At 42.1% G+C, this 11,813-nt stretch overlaps 1 long non-coding RNA gene and 1 pseudogene across 2 annotated transcripts in view; one reads left to right on the forward strand and one right to left on the reverse strand.

Moving 5' to 3' along the window:
• LOC148646851 (Ig kappa chain V-III region MOPC 63-like) overlaps positions 1 to 11,283 on the reverse strand; it is a 230,652-nt pseudogene extending 219,369 nt beyond the window's left edge. Inside the window, exons 1-2 of the transcript XR_015927636.1 lie at positions 11,212 to 11,283; positions 10,746 to 11,041 (exon numbers count right to left, since the gene is read on the reverse strand). The product of XR_015927636.1 is annotated as an Ig kappa chain V-III region MOPC 63-like (transcript). The remainder of the gene's footprint in view (positions 1 to 10,745; positions 11,042 to 11,211) is intronic.
• LOC148646866 (uncharacterized) lies at positions 6,559 to 7,636 on the forward strand. Its single transcript, XR_015927667.1, has 2 exons — positions 6,559 to 6,910; positions 7,135 to 7,636. It is a non-coding gene; the product is annotated as an uncharacterized LOC148646866 (long non-coding RNA).
• Positions 11,284 to 11,813: the final 530 nt, after the last annotated feature.

Here is an 11,813-nt window from a genome sequence, read left to right on the forward strand (position 1 = left end):
ATAGACATTATTTCACTATTGACAGATAGCTGAAAAAGGAAAAGGACGTTTTACACGTTTGTACAGGGTCTGAATAACTGTTTCAGGACATTCAGGACTAAAGTTCATCAGTTGGAAATACATGTATTTAAAATTCCTTAAATACACCTCATTTTGGTAATGTCTGAAAGTTTATTTCCCTAAATGTGGTTTAAACATATCTTGCTTATTGAGGACTACAAACTAAAGCTGTATCTCTGCTGCCTCCTGTACTAAAAGCCCAACTAGGCGCCTCTCGCCTCCCGCTGAATAAATCTGACCCGTAACGACAGGATCGTTTCATCGTCTGCAGGACCCATCAGCACTGGCGGGTACTGAGGCTTTATAAGTGCAAGACGCTACAAATAACTGTGAAATTCGATAGTGTATTCCCCTGGAGAACAAAAACGTATGCCTGCTTTGAAATATTAAGTACAAATAAAACACTTTTTTAATTGTTTAATAAAACACTTCTTGTTGGATTAAGCATTTTTGGAACTCAATATGATGACTGTACAGTTACTACAAAAAGTACGTTTTCTTGTCTTCATTTCCGTTGTCCCTATTTATTCAAAATCTTACAAAGTGCAAATTCAAAAGCAATTATGAACCCAAGAGCAGAGATCATTAAGCGATTTTTAAACCGTCAAATCTTCGTGTAGCCGCTGAATTGTAAAATAATTATTAACGCTTCAGGAACATTGAAACGACACTAATCTACTTCAACACTTAGCTTATCTGTACACGCTGAATTATATTTTTTTTCTGTTCTTCAAAAAAAGATGTAAAAAGATGCTTTAAGTTTATATGTTGTAATTAAACAGCAATAACTCGAGTGCATACTGTATATACGAATTTATATTCCTGATATTTGAGTTTGGGTTCTGTCAACCCCCGAAGTGCAGCCGGAGCGGAGACGCGGCTCTGTTGTCAGCTCTTCTCCGCCTGAAATGGATCCGAGTCAACGGCTACATTAAGGTATCACTGGTCTCACTTGGACGGGCGGGGTCTGAACCCAACAGAGTCTCAATCGGGTTTCAGACCATGGGATGTGGAAACGTTCCGCTGTGCGCTTTTGACACCGACTCTGTACCAGCCGGATTAATGCACATTTCACGTTAAAGCCTACTCAAAATAGAAGTATTCTATACTATAAAGCAAACATAATAAATGGACACTCAGGATTTACACGAGATTAAGCCTGTAAAGTATCCCGCACTGTAGAGGAGCGCCGCAGCAGCTTAGCCGGGCTCAAATCGCTCTTCTCAATACAACACTCTTCAACTTTATAAAGTAGGAACTTAAAAAAAAAATCCTAACATGGGCTTCAAAGTTGCAATTTCTGTGACAAAAAATAATTTCAGAAAAACACACAGAAACAGCTCTGAAAAGACGAAGAGATCACTTACTTCCAACGCTCAGTCTGGTGCCGCCGCCGAAAGTGTACCACAGTGCTTTAACTTGATTCAGCGCTCGTATAAAAACCTGCTCCCGAACCGGAGGAGCGTCTACAGCGTTTCTACAGGTTTATATCTTCCTTTATCTCGCCTGGAAACCCAAGGATCCTGACATTTAAACTATTTTATATCCAGATCGTGGAAGGTGTTAAGTAAAGGACATTAATAATCTCAACACTAAATATGATCATAAAAGCGCCCGTGTTTCTCTAAGAGCCGCGCAGTCCTGCGGGGTTTGCAAAGAAACAAGTAATAGGTTTATTCCATGCTGAAAAAAAGAAGAAAGAGAACACAACGTTTCGGCCGTGGAGCCTTCTTCAGGAACCGAATTATTGATACGTTTTTAAAATCACTCACCTGTCCGTTTTTAGTGCTATTTAGTTTATCCTCAGTGAGTCGCGACGAACCCGGCAATCACAAGTTGCAAACCGAGATGTCTCCCTGGACTGGACGTAGGAGTATTATACCGCTTCCTTGCACATCACATTTATCAAACTCTTGAAATTAGAATTCCAGCACTGCTGGTACGGTTCACAAATTACCTCACTCACATTTTCACTCCTATTCTGCATCTTACTCACACTTGTGCTGTCACTATCGTTGCTATACTTGCGTTTCAGAGTCCCAGATTTGAGCCAGTGCTCCATAATAAGCCTTCTGCTTCTTTAAATTACACGCAGAACTTTTTAACTCAATGTAAGACATTATAATTATAATTAATAGTTGCTTATACTTATATAGTGCTTTTCTTCACACTCCACTCAAAGCACTTTACAGGTAATGTGATCACCTGCATCCACCTTATAAGAGAAATTCAGGCTGTTAGAGTGGAAAGTGCCCTTTATTCCCAGCACAGCAGCAAAGACACGGGCACACAAATACTGCGTCATCGGGCTATAACACGCTCGGGACATTTGGGGTACAGATCTATAGGGTGGTTAAGTGGTTACAGGTATAATAATAATAATAATTGCTTACACTTATATAGCGCTTTTCTGGACACTCCACTCAAAGCACTTTACAGGTAATGGGGACTCCCCTCCACCACCACTAATGTGCTGCATCCACCTGGATAATGCAACGTCAGCCATAGTGCACCAGAACATCACCACATATCAGCTATCAGTGGGGAGGAGAGCAACGTAATGTAGCCAATTCATAGATGGGGATTATTAGGAGGCCATGATTGGTAAGGGCCAATGGGAAATTTGGCCAGGACGCTGGGGTTACACCCCTACTCTTTTCGAGAAACGCCCTGGGATTTTTAATGACCACAGAGAGCCAGGACCTCGGTTTTACGTCTCATCCGAAGGACGGCACCTGTTTTACAGTATAGTGTCCCCGTCACTATACTGGGGGATTAGGATCCACATGGACCGCAGGGTGAGTGCCCCCTTCTGGCCCCACTAACACCTCTTCCAGCAGCCACCTTAGTTTTTCCCAGGAGGTCTCCCATCCAGGTACTGACCAGGCTCACACCTGGTCAGTACCTGGATGGGAGCCTTGGCAATACCTGGATGGGAGACCTAAAAGGGTATAAACCAAGGATAACTATTTACATGGCAGCCCAACATCCCACTTCAATGTGCAACCGCACCAGATGGTCAACCCGCGCTGGCCAGTAGCCCTCAGTCCCCCTTTGTCTTCTCCTCCCATCCTGCACCTCTCCACACACCACACACGCCAGGCGAGGGGGCCACAATATTCAAAAGTAAGAACAAAATGGTATGAACAATAAGAGCAACAGTCGAACCGCACTCACATATCAAAATGTAAACTGCGTAACCATGCAGTCATGACAACTAGTGATGCACAGGTTCACTCGTTTAAAAAAAAGATTTTAGATCGGGTTGGGCAGATGACCCGTGCATCACTAGCAACAATACACTGGTGCAAGGCGCCAAGGACATCACTGCCAAACTGACTCGTTTTCAATGTGTGAAATCATTTCATTCGTGGTGAATAAAACTAAAACACTGAAGCGATAGGCGTTGATGGGGAGAATGAAGAGGCGAGATGGTCCCCTATAACTCATGCTTCATTCAAACACAAAGGCAACAGAAGGGTACAGCCAAGGAGAATGAATGGAAACTTTGCCCTTTCGGCAGACCCTCAGGCCAGCCAAGGCTATTACTAGGCTGGTGCTCACTGCCCCATTACTGACACAGACAGTCCCCTTAATGGCTGGTGAAACTCTGATACCTAGAATCAACACACAAGTCCCTCCTCCCACTTTTTAAAGCCTGCAGTTCTTAACAGTGCTCCTAGGGGGAGCCCCTTAGTAGCAAACACGACAATATTCTTTCCTCAGACTTAAACTTAAACAGCGTAGGCTTGTTTTGAGAAAGATGATTAGGTCAGCCCGCGGACCACCTGGCGCACGATCCCGGATGACGGGTGGTCCGTGGACCACACTTTGAGAACCACTGCTATAACTAATGTAGTAGGAAACCAGCAGGTTGTTAAAGGTGGAACATAAGGATTAACTATATTTTGTCATTTACTGTCATCTTTTACTCCATTTTTAGAAGTGTAAAAGTCTAGCAGAGATAAGATTCTGCGATCATGGCAGTGGTAAGGATGCAGCTCTGACTGCTCATGGAAAACTTGTAATCCTGTCTCTTGGGGATTCAAAGCTGCAGGAAGGACATCTGGGTGTTTATGCTGATTTTTCAGGGTCATCAGGACAGTCTGGAGTAAAACACTGACAGACAGCTTTTGTATTTGGCACAAAGAGTGGAATTTAAACCCAGAGTAGATCTTCAATGCACTAGTAATACCTGATGCAGAACAGTCCTCTGTTTTACTTGCTACACCTCAATGTGATTTTATCCTTAGAAAGAGCTGAAAGAATAACAATGGTCCTTGGTCTCTATGGATAAACCATCAGTCTGTCGGTTGCTATAGAGACAGGTTAAAGGAACATAATCTCTTCATTCTGGAACAAGACAGACTTGAAGGTTTGAACAATCTCAATCCTGACAGGGGCAGCTCAAAGGATACTTCAGACTCTGTAGCTCATTGAGGATGGAAGATCACATTCAGAAAATAAAATAAACCACCCAGGTGGTTCAGGTCCAAGGTCTGGTCTCTCCTTCAAAAAGCTTCTAAATAAAATTTGAGATTCACTCATTTGAAATGTCACATGAGCAAGATGGACCAAATGAATCCTTTTGTTTACTGTTCTTTGAGAATGTCATTTTCAATACCTAGCGTGGAATTAAGAAGTTGTTGTAAAACAGAAAATGAAACCATGGTCTTTGTGAAAGAGAGACAAGAACAGGAGACTGTAGACAGCACAGACAGACAGGACCAAGCTGTGGTGAGCATGCAGGCACGTGTGGTGCAGCACAGCCTATGGACACCAGCAGAGACTGGTGCAGGCAGACAGTCCAGATCTGGGGTCAGAAGCAAGTGTTGCCCGATGCCATAGAGACACAATGAAGACACTAAGGGGCAAATGGCCAATCCAGAATCACAGTTAAGACAAGAAGGCAAAGTTCAAGCATGAGTAATACACAGGTTGTTAGCACAAAGAGAAATCCAGGTGTGATGTGCTCTGAGCAAAGTAAGAGTCAAACATCCAAGACACAGCACAGGGTATTAGAGAACTAGGAAACTAAGGAACTCAAGATGAGGAATACAATGAGGACCACCACCAGGTGTGGATGTAAAATGCCTGCAGATGATACAGGTTTCCTATCATAAATCGTAACTGACACTGAATGACAGGTGAGTTACCATAACAAATGCCAGCTCACTCAGCACTCCCCCAGCAAAAGTGAGCCTGGATTATTTTACACTTTCAAAACCAAACTGACTTCCCAGTGGGACTGTGTCTTTCAGTTAGATCTGACTCTGCTCCTGAAGAGATACACTGATGTTTGGTTTTCAATCTGATTATACCTGTTAAACTCTGAAGTAGAACATAAAACACATATATATATATATATTATTGATGGAAAAAATATATATAATTTATCCGTATTCAACACTACAGTATTAATTCAAGCACATTGTGTAATATGTCAACTGTCTTTACATATCTTAAGCAGCTCCAACAATTACAGCTACACATCAAAGGACAAGACTTGGGACAGGACTTAGCAGGTTAACTCATGTTACATATCAAGGGACAGGACCTGAAAGCTACACATCAAAGGACAGGACCTGAGACAGGACAAACTGGTCAACACATGCTACATATCAAAGCACAGCTACACATCAAAGGACAGGACTTGGGACAGGACCAACTGGTCAACTCATGCTACATACTGTATCAAAGGGTAAGACAAATACCCATTAAGCGGTGAAACAAAACATCTTCCTGAGATCATACTGTATATAAGAGCTGGGAAACCCTTGCGGTTTGTCTGTCCTGCGGGGCAGACCCAACACACATTGATGTCATTATTGAGCTCAATAAAACTGAATCTGCACAAGGCTTTGTCCTGCTCCTCTGATGAAGAATTTCCTACAACAACTCCAACTCAACAGGTACAATCAATTCACTTCAGGAGTACTAAAGTACTTAAGGTGATTTTCCAAAACATTTTAAAAAGGACTGATGACTTCAAGAGGAGCTTCAACACATAACCACCTGGAAAGACCACAGTCCCAAATTCCAGGAGGATTCCTGCTTGATTTTGGAAAAGGGTTTAATAAAGACACAGACTTCTGTACAATAAACACTGATGTAGAGAGGGTAGCTACCAAAACTAAACCACTGTTACAGGATATAACCATTATGCCTGCTGACCAACAGAAACTGTTTCCAATCACACTTAACTTAACACAGAACTGAAGCTCCTCACATTTCTTTATTGGGAGTCATTGATAAGGAGGATGGAGCTGTGCTGCTATTTTTCATATGAGGAGAGATCTCAGGAGGCTGGATTGCATCACACTGGTTATGTTCTAAATCAACATCAACATGCTTATAAATGTATATTTAACTCTTAAAAGACAAAATCATTCAAACAAAGGATAAATAAGTAAGGTGGGTTTAAAGGCACAAAGTCTGATATGCAGAGACACAGATTACTTATTTTCTAAAAAAACATTCTGAATAAATGCTGGAATTTTGAGTCTGTCAAAATAAAGACTTTTTCCAGTATGGGAGCAGGTTTTCTCAATACGGCAGACTCCAGACATCTTCTGTTTGCTTCTAGTTATTCTTGTGCTTCTGACTCCCAGTGAAAGGATTACTGTTACTGTTCTGTTGGATTATCAAACAGAAGGAAGAGCTACACCAGAATTATTTGCATAGAAAAGGCACTTTGCATTGGCGGTACATGCTTCAGTGCTCTGGGAGTGTTTATAACCCTGTGAGTTTAACACTTCATACTGAGAACTGTCCTTCATGGCAACAGAACCCACAGCAGCAATGACTTTAATCACTGTCTTTATCTGGGCACTCTTCATTTCTACTCAGGGTAGGAATGCATTTGATTTTAAATATTTAATGAACATGCTATTTAATTGAATAGAATAAACTACTATGAGTGATGATAATTCTTTGATGTTTAAAGGTCAAAAGATGTTTTGTTCAAAGAAGGAAATCATACAACAAAAAGACATAATATTATACTGTATTTCCTGATATGTTTTTTCAATTGTAACTATTTACCATATGCTCTGTCTTATTTACAAATTTCAGAAGCCGGAGGACAGATTACTGTGACTCAGATTCCAGTTAAATCTACTGCTCCAGGACAGAGTGTCACTGTGAACTGTAAGATCAGTCCTGCAGTTAACATATATAATTCTAAGCATGTACTAGCCTGGTACCAACAGAAAGCTAGAGAAACTCCTAAACTCCTGATTTTTGCATCAACTACCCGTCAAACTGGGATCCCAGAGCGTTTCAGCGGCAGTGGATCTGGGATTGATCAAGGTGTTCTCAATGGTGCTTCTGTAGAGAGTGGTAAGAATGGGCGGGGGAAGGTCTGCCCTCCTCAGTCACCGCAGGAAATAGAGATGCTGCTGTGCTTTCTTGGCTAGGGAGGTGTTATTGAGGGACCAGGTGAAGTCATCTGTAATGTGTACACCAAGAAACTTGGTGCTTCTACCTATCTCCACAAGGGAGCTGTTGATGTGCAGTGGGGAGTGATCAGCGTGGGTCCTACTGAAATCAATGATTATCTCTTTTGTTGTATCTAGATTAAGAGACAGGATGTTGTTTGTGCACTAGTCCACTAGTTGCACCACCTCCTCTCTTTATGCAAACTTGATGATGCAGTTGATCCGTGCTTGACAGAATCGTCTTAAGTCATCAGTGTGAACAGCAGTGGGATGAGCACACAGTCCTGGGGGGTTCCGGTGCTCATTGTGATGGAGCTGGAGATGTTATTACCGATCCGGACTGTCTGAGGTCTCTTGGTCAGAAAGTCCAGAATCCAGTTACAGAGGGAGGCATTGAGATTAAGCAACCTCAATTTTCCTATCAGCTTCTGGGGGATGGTTGTATTGAATGCTGAGTTGAAGTCAATGAAGAGCATTCTTACATAAGTGTCTTTCTTGTTCAGGTGGGACAGGGCCAGGTGGAGGGCAAGAGATACAGTATCATCAGTAGAACGGTTGGGGTGGTATGCAAACTGAAGGGGGTTCAGAGGGGTAGGGAGTCTGGACTTTATGTGGCCTTTCGAAGCACTTCATGATAATTGTTGTGAGCACCACAGACCAGTAATCATTGAGGCAGAACACAGCTGACTTATTCGGCACTGGTATAATATTGGTGGATATTAGGCATATGTAGATGGCAGCCTGGCACAAGGAGATATTAAAAATATTTGTGAGGACTTCAGCTAGCTGTTCTGCTGTTCTGCACATACCTAGTTTAATGCTCAAGGAATATTATCAGGTCCAGCAGCCTTATGTGGATTAACTTTGGCTAATGTCCTCTTCATATCAGCTGTGGACAGGCAAAGCACCTGATCATCAGGAGGAAGTGTGGTTTTCCTCGCAGGCACAACATTCAGTGCTTCGAACCATGCATAGAAGTTATTCAGCACATCTGGAAGGGAGGCATCACCATCACTGGCACGTGGAATAGTCCTGTAATCAGTAATGGCCTGGATGTCCTGCCACATGCACCGCATATCTCTAGTGTCCAGGAAGTGGCCATGGATTTTCCTTGCATAGGTTCGTTTTGCCTCCTTGATGGCATGAGACAGGTTGGCCCTCGCAGTCCTGAGGGCTGCCTTATCGCCTGATCTAAATGCAGCATCATGGGTTCTTAGCAGTGAGTGGACCTCTGCAGTCAGCCATGGCTTCTGGTTGGCCCTTGTGATGATAGATTTAGAGACAGTGACGTCATCTTTAGACTTACTGATGTAGCCAGTCACAGATGCTGCATACTCTAAATTAATGAGAAGATCATAGGTAGCAGCCTCCCTGAACATATTCCAGTCTGTGTGCTTAAATCAGTCCTGTAATGCTGAGATAGCTCCCTCTGACCATACTCTGATCTGTTTCAGAACTGGTTTGGCAAGTTTGAGCAGCAGTCTGTATGCTGGAATAAACATAACAGAGATGTGGTCAGAGTAGCCAAGGTGGGGGCGGGGAACAGCCTTGTATGCATTGATATTTGTGTAAACTAAGTCCATAATGTTATCCCTTCTGGTTGTAAAATTAACACATTGACAAAATTTAGGAAGAACTGTCTTAAGATCCGCACCATTGAAGTCGCCGGCAACAATGACAAAGCCATGGGGTGAGCAGTTTGCAGATCGCTGATGGCCCCGTAAAGGACTCGCAACACCTCTTTAGAGTCGGTGCTGGGCAGGATGTACACAGCCACAAATAGAACAGTAGTAAATTCCCTTGGTAAACAGAAGGGCTGACACCTCTTAACAGTAACACTGTTATTAATTTCACTGATGATGAGCAGTGACTGGAGAGTATTGCAACATTTTTGCACCATTTTTTGTTTATATAAACACACTAACCACCACCCAGTTCTGAGTTGTAGGGTAATATAGATGCTGGCTGCCTTCGAGTCAACAATATCAGTCAACTGTGCTAGCTTTAACATCAGAAGCAAGAATACCATTAATAAAATACTGAAGCCATTACTGAAATAAAATTCAGCACAGTGTTACTGTAAAACATTCATGAGACTGAACTGGAATTTTGTGGTCTAAATACAAAGTGTTACACCTGGCACAACCCCAATAGAGTCCATCACTCAGTCAGCAGCAGCCCTACTGCCAAGCATGGTGGAGCAGCTTCAGGTTATAGTTCTGCTTCTCCTCAGCAGGAACTGGGAGACTTCACTTGGAATGACAACGCCCAAGATAAAAGTGTAACTAACTATTGTGGAGCGAAAATTTGGCTTAACCCGCTTGGCTGAGAGCCGACCTCCTGGCCATAGGACGAGGAGGCCAGGATCCCCAAGCAAGGTATCCAAGGAGTAGCTGCAGAGGTGGAGTTGGGGTGGAGTCGGGATGCAAAAGTCGCACACTAGGAAGAGAGATATCGCATTTGGTATTTATAGCATTTGGTGGAGGAAGGATGAAGGGAGTGATTGCTAATTTCCGAGGGCTGGGAATGATTGAGTGTGGTTGTTGTCATCCCTCCCAAACTTTCGTTAAATAAACTCCATTTGTCAAGAGTGAGGGGGCAATTAATGGAGCAAAGTAGCAAATGTCAGAGTAAAACCTGCTTTACTCTGCTAAAGTTCTCATTTCTGAGATGAAAATTCAACTTTGAACAGGACAATGACCCAAATCATAAGGCTAAATCAGCAGTGGAGTGACTCAAGAATAAGAAAGAAAATGTCAATGAGTGACCAAGACAGAGCACTAGAAATAAAATTGCTGTTGATCAGAGCTTGAGTATATTTGTAAAGAAGAACATATAAAGAAATTGCACCATCATGATGTGCACAGTTGGCAAAAACGTATTCAAAAAGAGTCAAAGATGTACAGAAATTCTTTTCATGTTACTTCCACCAGATTTAGACTTTGTGGGAGAATACTTATGCACTGGGTGTATTTAAGTTTTTATTTTGTTTATTCTTGAAATTAAATTTATGTTTGTATTAACATTGTTCACTTTAATAAAGTCAAATATAATAGTAATCTTTTAATAATACACATGAAGCTCATTGTGTCTCTTTGCAACTTAGCTCCTCTACAGGATGTGTCCTGTGTCTTTGCCTTCACCCTCAGCACCTGCAGGAGGTCCCAGCTGCAGCAGTGCAGTTGCTGTGCAGTCCTGCTGAGGGAGGTTTTTGTACGGGTGTGTAACACTGTGTGTACAGGCCACTAGTAGAATGAGCCAGACAGTAATAATCTGCTGCATCTTCAGCCTGGACTCCTGTGATGGTCAGAGTGAAGTCAGTCCCAGATCCACTGCCACTGAAACGTTCTGGGATCTCAGTCGGACGGATAGTTGCTGCATAGATCAGGAATTATGAGTTTCTCCAGCTTTCTTTTGGTACCAGGCTAGGAATTGGTTATTGTATAGTGCTGCACTGGCCTTACAGTTCACAGTGACTGTCTGTCCAGGGAGAACAGATTTCACTGCTGGAGTCTGAGTCACAGTTACCTGTCCACTGGATTCTGCAAATGACAAAGAGAACATAATTAAATTCAAATTATGATATTTATGAAATTATGATTAATAGTAAATATCATATTGTTTTTCATTGAGTTCCTGTTTTATACAAAACATTTCATTTTTACCTATAGTTGTAAACTACGTTCATCAAATATTTCAGACACATTCCTACCTTGAGCGGAGATGAGGAGTGTCCAGGTGAAGATGGTAATGAAAGTCATTGTTGCTGTGGGTTCTGTTTCCCTGAAGTGCAGCTCTCGGTCATGAAGTGTTAAACTCACAGGGCTATAAACACTCCCATAGCATGTACTGCCGATGCAAAGTGTCTTTTCTATGCAAATTGTCTTCCTGGGTTCAGCAGCCCTTGCACCCAGTCACTGCTGGAATCATAGGCTTAGTATTGTGTGTTGTGACACATTACTGGTGGAGGTGATACCATGTTTAACAGAGACTGAAGCATGCAAATAGACAGTTTATATTTCATATTCTACAGCTATTGGAATATTCATAATCAGCTATTACTTAAAATCACATTTTACTTAATCTAAACACTTAAATACAGGCTTCTAGTTTAATTAGGGCTGCACAGTTTATGACTTAGACAGAGATTCGATCTGTCTTCCCTTGGCTGGCTAAGGGCTGAATTATCCAAAAGGTGAGATTGCACCATTGATTTTTAGTTCTTCCAACCCAGAAGTTGTCAACAATACTCATTTCCAAACTGACTCTGTTTTTCATGGTCATGAAAAGAGCATGTTTATAAAGAGATTCATC

The sequence above is a fragment of the Lepisosteus platostomus genome, chromosome 16 (genome assembly GCF_059453375.1).
Source record: "Lepisosteus platostomus isolate fLepPlt1 chromosome 16, fLepPlt1.hap1, whole genome shotgun sequence".
In the NCBI taxonomy this organism is placed as follows: domain Eukaryota; kingdom Metazoa; phylum Chordata; class Actinopteri; order Semionotiformes; family Lepisosteidae; genus Lepisosteus; species Lepisosteus platostomus.